This window comes from Diadema setosum, chromosome 18, assembly GCF_964275005.1.
Source record: "Diadema setosum chromosome 18, eeDiaSeto1, whole genome shotgun sequence".
Lineage (NCBI taxonomy): Eukaryota > Metazoa > Echinodermata > Echinoidea > Diadematoida > Diadematidae > Diadema > Diadema setosum.
Window position 1 is genome coordinate 2197933 of NC_092702.1, and position 9671 is coordinate 2207603.

The 9671-nt window shown below is 36.4% G+C and overlaps 1 long non-coding RNA gene across 2 annotated transcripts; it reads right to left on the reverse strand.

The window, feature by feature from the left end:
• Window positions 1-5910: 5910 nt before the first annotated feature.
• On the reverse strand, window positions 5911-9206 carry LOC140242178 (uncharacterized). 2 transcript variants are annotated; one of them, XR_011902126.1, is made up of 4 exons: window positions 9163-9206; window positions 8307-8398; window positions 7124-7193; window positions 5917-5962 (listed from the first exon to the last, which is right to left on the reverse strand). It is a non-coding gene; the product is annotated as an uncharacterized lncRNA (long non-coding RNA). The 2 variants fall into 2 exon arrangements; XR_011902125.1 differs by lacking the exon at window positions 7124-7193 and having other exon boundaries at window positions 5911-5962.
• Window positions 9207-9671: the final 465 nt, after the last annotated feature.

A 9671-nucleotide genomic window follows, 5' to 3' on the forward strand; every position in this document is an offset into this window, starting at 1 on the left:
AGAGGGGGCAGAAATTTGCTTACGACACGTTAGCCTTAACCCAATGAGGACTGACTGATTTTGCGACAACAAGCATTTCCCATAGACACCTGCCCTAGTATACTCCGACTGGTTCTCAATTGGTTAAGAGGAAACTCTGTTAAGCCAGACTTGAAGCACCTCCAGACATAAAGATTCTTACTCGCAAGTGGTACATGTACACTGATCTTTGAAGGCACTGAATAACACATAATAAAATTCTTGTTAACATGAAAACTTGGCTTACACCAGTCTACTGTCAGCCGCCATTACAGGACAAAGATCATCAATGTAAAGTATTGTATCATCCAATGAAGTCCCATTCTCTGAGTATGGCTACTGCACATCAATAGTTTATACAGGATCCTGCTGTGTACTTCACTGTGAAAACAACCTACAAACAATCACAGTTAACATGATACAGACTACAACTGTGTCAAAGATAAGGTGGGTCTGAAAGTCAAGACTACACACAAGGCCTTATGAACATCAATGCTGAACTGTTACCACATGCTAGTATATTATTCTGTATGTACAACTTTAATAAAGATGTGGAGTGTAAAACAGATGCACCCATCGTGTCACTGACTTCATTTGTATTTCCAGTTCCAGTGTATATTGTAAGCAACTTTGTTCAAATTTGTCAATAAACAAAACTATTTCACATTGATCACTTAAATAAACAGGATTGAAGTCAACATCCCTTTAAAATTAACTCTGAGACAAATAGAACTATGCAGATATTCATCAGTCTAGAGATACCACACAATTACACTTGCTGTAGGAAGTCTTTAATATTAGAATCTCAGATAAGCTGGAAAACATGATCAAGAGAGGCACTCCTGTATGGATTGTACATTGCTAAGTAATTGAAAAATAAAAACTTTATAAGACCAAGGAGGTACTAGTACCTCCTTGATAAGACGATAATTTGTACATTTACGAATAATTTCTGAATCCAAAAATAAGATTCATATACACTCAACAACACTGACAAACAGACAGACACACAATAAAAACTCACACACCTATGAAGGAACTTTGTTCACAATGTGTACTAAATCACATTTTTGAACTAAGGAAAACCCACTAGAACTTTAGAATCGACTGAGAGCCAAACACTATCAATTCTGTTTATGGTCTTCCAGCATTATCACAGCCAATGTGAAAAACTGAATGTGGATTTTTCTTCCCAACACCAGGATGTAAATCCTGCCTTTCCACTGTAAATCTTACTGTTTTCAACAATCTACATATGGCAGTTTATAGTTTACAATCAGGGGTCCTTCAGCTCATATCATGTAATCTAACAATGTAAGTACATTTCAATTGGACCACAGTGATCAAATTAATCTATCATAAAATTTCATTCAAAGTTAAATGGTGCAGTATTTCGAGATATTTACATTGTAACCTCTGGCAATTTAAAGAGTCATGAATACTGAGGAAACACCACAGACAGTATTTTTGTACTGAGCAAGGTGATATCCAATATTCTTACAGAGCTAGACCTGCTCATAATAAAGAGGATAAAATGGGTTTACCCCTTGCATAGAGACTATAAAATCTCTATCCCATTAAAAGTGCTATTCATTGGAGTGGGTAAAAGGAAAGCGATGGAAGGTTAATGGCAGGATGATGTCACGGTTTAGGGACAATATGAAGAATCATAGGAAAATGATGTGATGTCACATTAGTGTCATGATGATGTCACAGTGTTTGGTGATGATATCACAATAATGTGAGAATGATGCTATGATGTTATAAAGGTATAAGAATTATGTCTTGATGACAATGACGATGATGATGATGATTTAGTCTTATTCATAGAGGGTAGCCACTTTAGTGATCTTTGCACTGTTCTCCTTGTGGTTCCTGTTCACATTCATGAATGTAATTCAGCTATCAGGATTCTGTCATGATAATCTAATGATGATGATGATGTGAGGATGTCATGTTGATAATGAGCTGGTGATGTGATAGGGATGTAATATTGTCATAAAAATAATACAAACATTATTATGATGTCATGATGACTGAGGATGTGACATAAACACATTGAGTGGATTAGACATTGGAATGATTGGCAATGAGCCATATAATCAATCTTTCGCCTTCCCCTAACATCATCAGCTATCAACAAAAAAAAAAAAAAAAATGGCTTGACTGAGAGTGATGGGTTGACATTGGTATTGGTATTCCTCTGAGTAACCAGTGCTATATAACTTGCAAATATATCAAAGACGATTCTGACAGAGAATGTCATCACAACTATGAAATCTGTATGTTTACTTGGGAAAGGGGAGGGAGAGAACTAACCTGAATTCAATTTCATAGGGGCATGATTTGTTTTGTCCCTTTAAGCAGCATTACACATTAAAATGTTCTTGTCATCTTATCATCATACAAATCTGTAACTGCTGAAAGACTGCAATAGTGCAGATGAAAGAGTTGGCATTCATGTACCAATTGCAAAATTTCAAATACATGAAATCAAATGCTACAGATTCAAGAAATGAACTAAATATAAATGCATTACTCAATACTGGCAACCTTCATCATCAATAAAAACCATTATCAGTCATAATTGTTTAAAGTAAATGCCCATTATAAGAACCATGAGAAACACTTAAAGGGGAAGGCTAGTAACTGATCAGTGGGAATCAGTGGAAATGCTAGGAGATGATTGTTCCAATCATTATGGGATTCATTCAAGAGTTCATTGTATATCTATTGTTGTGTGAAAATGATTTGCTTCAGAATGGTCTCATATTCAAGTAATGTGCAGTTTAATGCTTCCAAGTTAGCGTCCCTGGTCAGTGACGGAGCATTAATCTGCACATTACTTGAATATGAGACCGTTCTGAAACAAATCATTTTCACACAACAATAGATATACAATGAACTCTTGAATGAATCCCATAAGGATTGGAATGATCATCTCCCAGCATTTCCACTGATTCCCACTGATCAGTTACTAGCCTTCCCCTTTAAATATAAAACCTTGTGCAAACAGGAACACTTCCATAAGGCAAAAAAAAAAAAAAAATCATTGTATTGGCGTAACCCGCCCGACCCTAGAAAACCCCCCGACCCTGAACTTTTCACACACACAAAAAAGGAAATACATCGTTTTTACTGAGAGAGGGCGCGATACGGGTTTGCAAATTATCAAAAACAACAACAACAACAACAACACCTGGTGTCGGAAAATGGCCGTGCAGTACAGCGTGTTGGCGACTGATAAGTCCAGTTCGAAGATTTTATTTAGTATTATTCAGAGAATCGATTTGTCAGTGGCGCTGGGTGATTTAGCCCAGGAATTTCTGACCGGTATGTCATGACGGCTTTTAAACTGGTTATATAACAAATTTTTGGATGCAACAGACCCTCTCTATCGAATGGGGTTTCGTTAAATATGAGTTTTACACCTAAAATACAGGTAGCAGGTACAATTGTACACAGTCTTCACTTATTAATGACTTTCACTGAGTATACCCAACCAAACAAATGTCCGTGCACCAGTACATGTATGAAGATTTTGACAGATTGAATGCGTCAGAAATACTGCAAAACCACATAAGATTCCTGCCAAGTATCAATGAGACCATCGTCAGGTCAAACAAGTTCAAAATCACACAGTTGCTTGATGATGTGACGCCGACTCAACCGCCGATGACCCTACTTTTAATCTCCGGCACAACTAAGACAGAGGAAGTCAGCATCACCAAGAAACAGATATCTGAAATGAGCAACAAAAATCAGTCAAACGAGAGTAAGTCATTAAAAGGAGTTCTATGGAAAAGAGTAAAACTGTGCCTGATTGCCCCTCTAATTAAACAGACATGGAAGTCATTGTAGTGCATTAGACATTAAATTAGTCAATTATACCATCCAGTCAGCAGCCTATGAAACCAAATATACAGCATTATTTTCCTACAAATATCTTATAAAGTGAAAAAAAAGTATAAGAAACCTCTAATTTTCTCAAAACATGAAGCAGAGCAGAATACAAGAAATCCTACAGAAGTGCTGAGGTTTAGTTGTGAAGAAGTACAATCATAATGACAGATGTTTTACACATAGTTAACTCATTCAATTTTTTTGCTTTTAAAGGACACATTTGTACACATTAGCGTACAATGGGCAATAATTTTACAATGTGTACAATTAACAATTAGCCTGTGATATTCAAATGACGGCCCTTGGTTTCAACAATAACATGGCAAAAGTGTGCGAATACACCAGTGGGATGGGAGAAGGGGAGGGAAGTTCATGCCACACTCACCTTATACTGACAGTGCTTCCATCTGGAATATTTCCTGTAGTGGTGGGAAGTAGATAACCAACATCAGTTACATCTTGAAGGACAGCTAACCAAGGCATGATCTGCATGTTTGACAACATTACTTATCAAAATTATCACTCATTACTTTATGTTGAAACGTACTGACAAAGTCTGTACACAATTGAGTAATTTCATCACCAGTGGTGCATCAGACAGTATGTATGGTCTTGTATTCATACATGTATGCTACACGTCTTTTTATGACTTTGTCTGACGCAGAGAAGGCTGAGGCAGGATTGCATCTAATCGAGAGGAGCAGTCATTATTACAGTGCCATCTGGACTGCTTGACAGGCACAAGTTGATAAATCCCAGCTCAAGATAGTATCATGCTTGTCCTTATACTCTGAAAAGGCTTCATGGAGCAAAACAATTCATTGCATACTGTATGTGAAGATGAATGCTGCTACTGCATGTACTAATATACACAGCCAAGTATCTATAAAGACAATGGATAAATCTAATCAAATCAATACATGCATCATTATCTAATATTACAATCCGCATGACAAAGCATCTGACAGAAGATAGCTTGCTAAATGCACTAATGTTATCACTCGGCACAATGTAGCAAGGGCATAATATTACAATTATGTAAAGGAAGAACTTGACCAATATTAATAGAAATGTGTGTACAGTCATGGACAATAAAGGGAGCACTAACCTCTCTCCAGAAGACCCAGAGGATCCCCACGACGATGATGAGGGCAGACATGACTACATAAATAAGAAGAGGTCTGGTGATCATGGGGTCACGAACCTAACGAGGAGGCTTCCTTATTACATCCTTGTCCAATGGCTCCACTCCGAGACTGGACAGAGGAGTGGGGAGAGAATGAAACATTATCATACAGTAATGTGAACTACAGAATGCACAATTTTTTTTTTTCATGTCAGTATTTGTTCATTATCCATCTTTGATAATACATGTATACACACTCTTTCTTTCTTTTTTTTAAAGAATGAACATATATTTGTCCTTTCTTCCAAATTAACAATAAAATCTGTAGCCATATAGACAGAAAGGATTTCTGGAAACAACATTAATGTGTAGAGTAGAAATAGTTGGCGTCCAGACTTTCCAATAAGAAGGGTCACAAAGAGAAGGAGAGTGGCATACAAATGAGACTTCGAAACACTGCTGATTTGAGAGGTATTGATTTTTACTTTTACAAAATTATTTTCCCCATGACTGAAGAATTATAATGGTACTCACTAAGATGCTGCTTTAGCCGATGAAAAGGTAAAATGAAATATTTTGAAACCAAAGCTTTAATGAGGTTCAAAGATATTTGCTTGAAGAAATTTGATTGATTGATTGATTAATTGATTGATTGATTGACTGATTGATTGATTGTGAATCTTCATGCAGAGTGGCCTGATTAGACTGAATCAGAATAATGACTGCACTGCCGGCATAATTGCCCTCCCCCTTCAGAATACTCTCAGACCTGCTGATGTGTGCACATTGTGGCTCACCCTTGAGCAGGTGGTCCTTCCATGATGACGTTGATCCAAAGGCTCTACATGGCATTGAGTGGGTTGGGAAACCTCATGATGATGGATAGGGCTATCAGGGTCCAAGGCAGCTATGCTCCTACCAACACAGAGAAACAAACAAACAAACAAAATCATATGTTGCAATCTATCTTCATAGATCCTTCACTTCATACTTTTGCATAATCATTAATGTGTCCATGCAAATTGGTCATTACGGGATAAGTTTTCATCAATAATTCAAATTTCAACTGATTTCTTGCAAAGTAGAAATCAATACATAACCTTATCACAATTTGTATTCATGTTTGTTTCAATCAAATTACAAATGATTATAAATGATTACACATATTTACATCATATTTGTTATTAAGGGGTCATTTTCAATAAGACTACGTTGTGCTTCTCATGATTTCTCCATTATCATATTTGACACAGTGCATTTTTGTTTGTTTGTTTGTGTTTTTAATACAGATTTTGTCAACCAATAATGAAAGTGAAAATGAATGAGATGAATGAATGAAATGGATGAATGAATAACGTTTGTTGGAGAATAAGCATCAACCCATTTCAATTCTTCCGTGAAAACACTGTTTAGAGTCTTTAATGCCTATATTTGAATAATTATTCCACCATACAATTATTTTGAACGGAATGAAGTATACAATCTTTCGTTTTTGCCATGCAGAACTCAATTGAAGCAAAAATAGTGAACCATTTTAGGCCAAACATTTTCGTGTGTATTCCAATTTTGCAAATTTTGTGAGATCAAAGAGTCACAAAATCAAAATACATGTACATGCAAAAGTTCCTGTTTACACTGTATGCACTGTATGCATTGAATTCAAGTGGCATGCTGAACTAGAAATGTCGCTAAGGCGACTGGTATGCCTCCGCCATAATGCATGATTCTCCTAATAGGTCTACTGTACATGTGGACAATGTGTGATTACATTTTCACACAATTGGCAAAATATCAAAATAACAAGTTTGTCACAAATGTGTTGAATATTCACCTTCCTTGACCTAAGTTTAATTGGATGAATAGGAGAGTATGCATTTGGGGATTTAAGGACTTTAACTTGACTTTGCCCATTCATAAGTTTATGCATTGAGCACTTTTCAAGGTATGGAGAAAAAGTGCAATTTCTGTATTGAAAAGTACATTGTTACCATTTTCAGCTGGCCTTTGACCGTAAAATTCATAGGATAATCACTGTCAGGCAGAACATGCATAAATATGTAGAAAGTTTCAAGATACCTTGAGCCACTTCTGAGATATGGAGGAAAAAGTTAGTTCAGCACTTTCCCTTGATCTTTGACCTTTTGACCTTTAAGGCAAAAAAAAAAAGAAAAGAAAAAGTTTCCAGAGAATCTCTATCAGGTTATACATGCATACACCAAGTGTAAAAAAAAAAATAATAATCCCGCTGGCATTGCATAAATATGAGGGAAATAGTAAAATGTTGAAGTGTTGCCCTTTTCTTTGGCCCCTGACCTTTGACCCCATGAACCCTAAATTCTCTAGATAATCATTGTCAGTCAGTACATGTATATATGCTATGTTCCATGAAGATACCATGAACAATTTCCAAGTTACGGACAAAAAATATTGTTACTTGACCTTTTGACCTTTGACCTTTGACCTCATGACCCCAAACTTCCACCAGAGAATTTTAATTGGGTAATACATGTATACATTAAGTTTTAAGAAAATATCTTCAGGCATTGCATAGATATAGTGGAAATAGTGAAATTTTACGTATTTGACCTTGACCTTTTGACCTTTGATCTTGAGCATGTGCACCCAAAAGTTGATAGGCACAACTTCACCCCCTAATACACATACATGCCAAGTTTCATTACGATACCTCAAAACGTTTTTTAGTTACGCTGTCCACAAAATTCATTACGGACGGACAACCCGAAAACATAATGCCTCTGGCACCACTTCGTGGCGGAGGCATAAAAAAAAAAAGAAAAAAAAAAGGCTGTCAGCTGTGATTCAAGAAAATTTCACACTGCAAATATTTCTTGCTTTACAGTATGCACAAAACTACTTCCATTGGGGTGTAAGAACAACATTTTGTGTAAGTAGAGAATAGAGATTGTTAAGAATTGGGTGTGCACTTTTGATTATTGCAACACAAGATAGATACTCTAGAATCTACTTTTTGAAACAAAAATCTTTACAGTATCCTGTCTTCATTTCTTTCTGAATCTACAACTCCTCAAAGATTAGCCGATTGATGTAACTACCTTTATGAGGGTCGTAAAATTTTGATATACACTGATCAGGATCCTCTGATAAAATAGTTATCGCAGCACAAGCATGGCTCCTGTAAGCAATATGTTGATTAAACAGAATTTCCCCACTAGTTAAAGTCAGGGTTAACCACTCTGGAATTGGACTCCAGCTATCACTGGGGTAACATGACTCTCACCTGGTATAGCCATTGAAGACAGCTGCTCTGGTTTGTCCAAAAGATCCACATTCTCTCGACGGAAAGACTTTGACTTGGCACCAGCAAAGTTCCTGAAAGAATACAAGACAAGCTTATCAACAAAGAACATGATACATGTACTACAAAATACCACAAATCATAAGCAATTACATCTGGTACAGAAATCCTATGACCCACCAAACAAACAAATAAACACAAACTACAATAACAGTGAACACATTCTGAACAAGACACTTTTTTTTTCTTTTAATACTGCACAATTTATTCTGACAAATGAAGTATGGAATTGCGACTGATTGACAAATTGCCCCACATCGACGTAAATAAGCGCTGAATTGATCAGTGTTTTAGTAGAAGCCATGATAAAAAATCATGGGCGTACATACTCGAGCAGGATTCGAACCTACGACCTCCTGATCACCGGACAGGCGTCATCTCCACTAGACCACCGAGCTTTCGCCCGACAGCAAGTGTTGGTTCTAATCCTTATAGCATGCAGCGGGTACTGCTTTGTTATTCAAATTCATGAAATTCTTCCGTCGAGATGTTTTCATTGCGACTGATTGACAAATTGCCCCACATCGACGTAAATATCATGGCTACTACTAAAACACTGATCAATTCAGTGCATATTTACGTCGATGTGGGGCAATTTGTCAATCAGTCGCAATGAAAACATCTCGACGGAAGAATTTCATGAATTTGAAGAAGTATGGAATTGTTTGCTTGATTTTCTTCTGAACTTAATAATCTATGCTTTATAATAAGGAGCTACAGTGTCAAACCTTGGCAAAACCATCACTGGATCAATAGAGATCAACACAAAGTGACTCACGTCTTCCAGTCCTCTTCTGTTTCCCAGATCTCGTAGACGGCATAGTTACAGGTCCCCTCATGGCCTCAAACATTCTCACACTGTAGCTGCCATTGTGTATTAGTGGAAACAACAGAAATACAATGCATGACATTACTGGGTAAATACTGTATACCTTTTGGAACATAATTTTATCAACATATAATAAACTTGATGTTGAAAAGATGAACTGAAATGTTTCCAATTAGTACCATATTGATGTACCGGTACTTGTTTCAGGTTTCTCTAGGTACTGCTATTACAGTTTGCCTACAATATATTTAGAGGCATATATATTGTAATTCTGCAAGGGGGAAAGCAATGATAAATGATGATGATGATGATGATAATCATGACTAGAAACATCATTTTCATTATTCAAGTAATAACAACAGTGATAATTCATCATGAAAATTTTATTATGATCACTACCATCACTACTTTATTATGCCTAATATTACTAGCTTTGAAAAAACACACCAAATCACTAT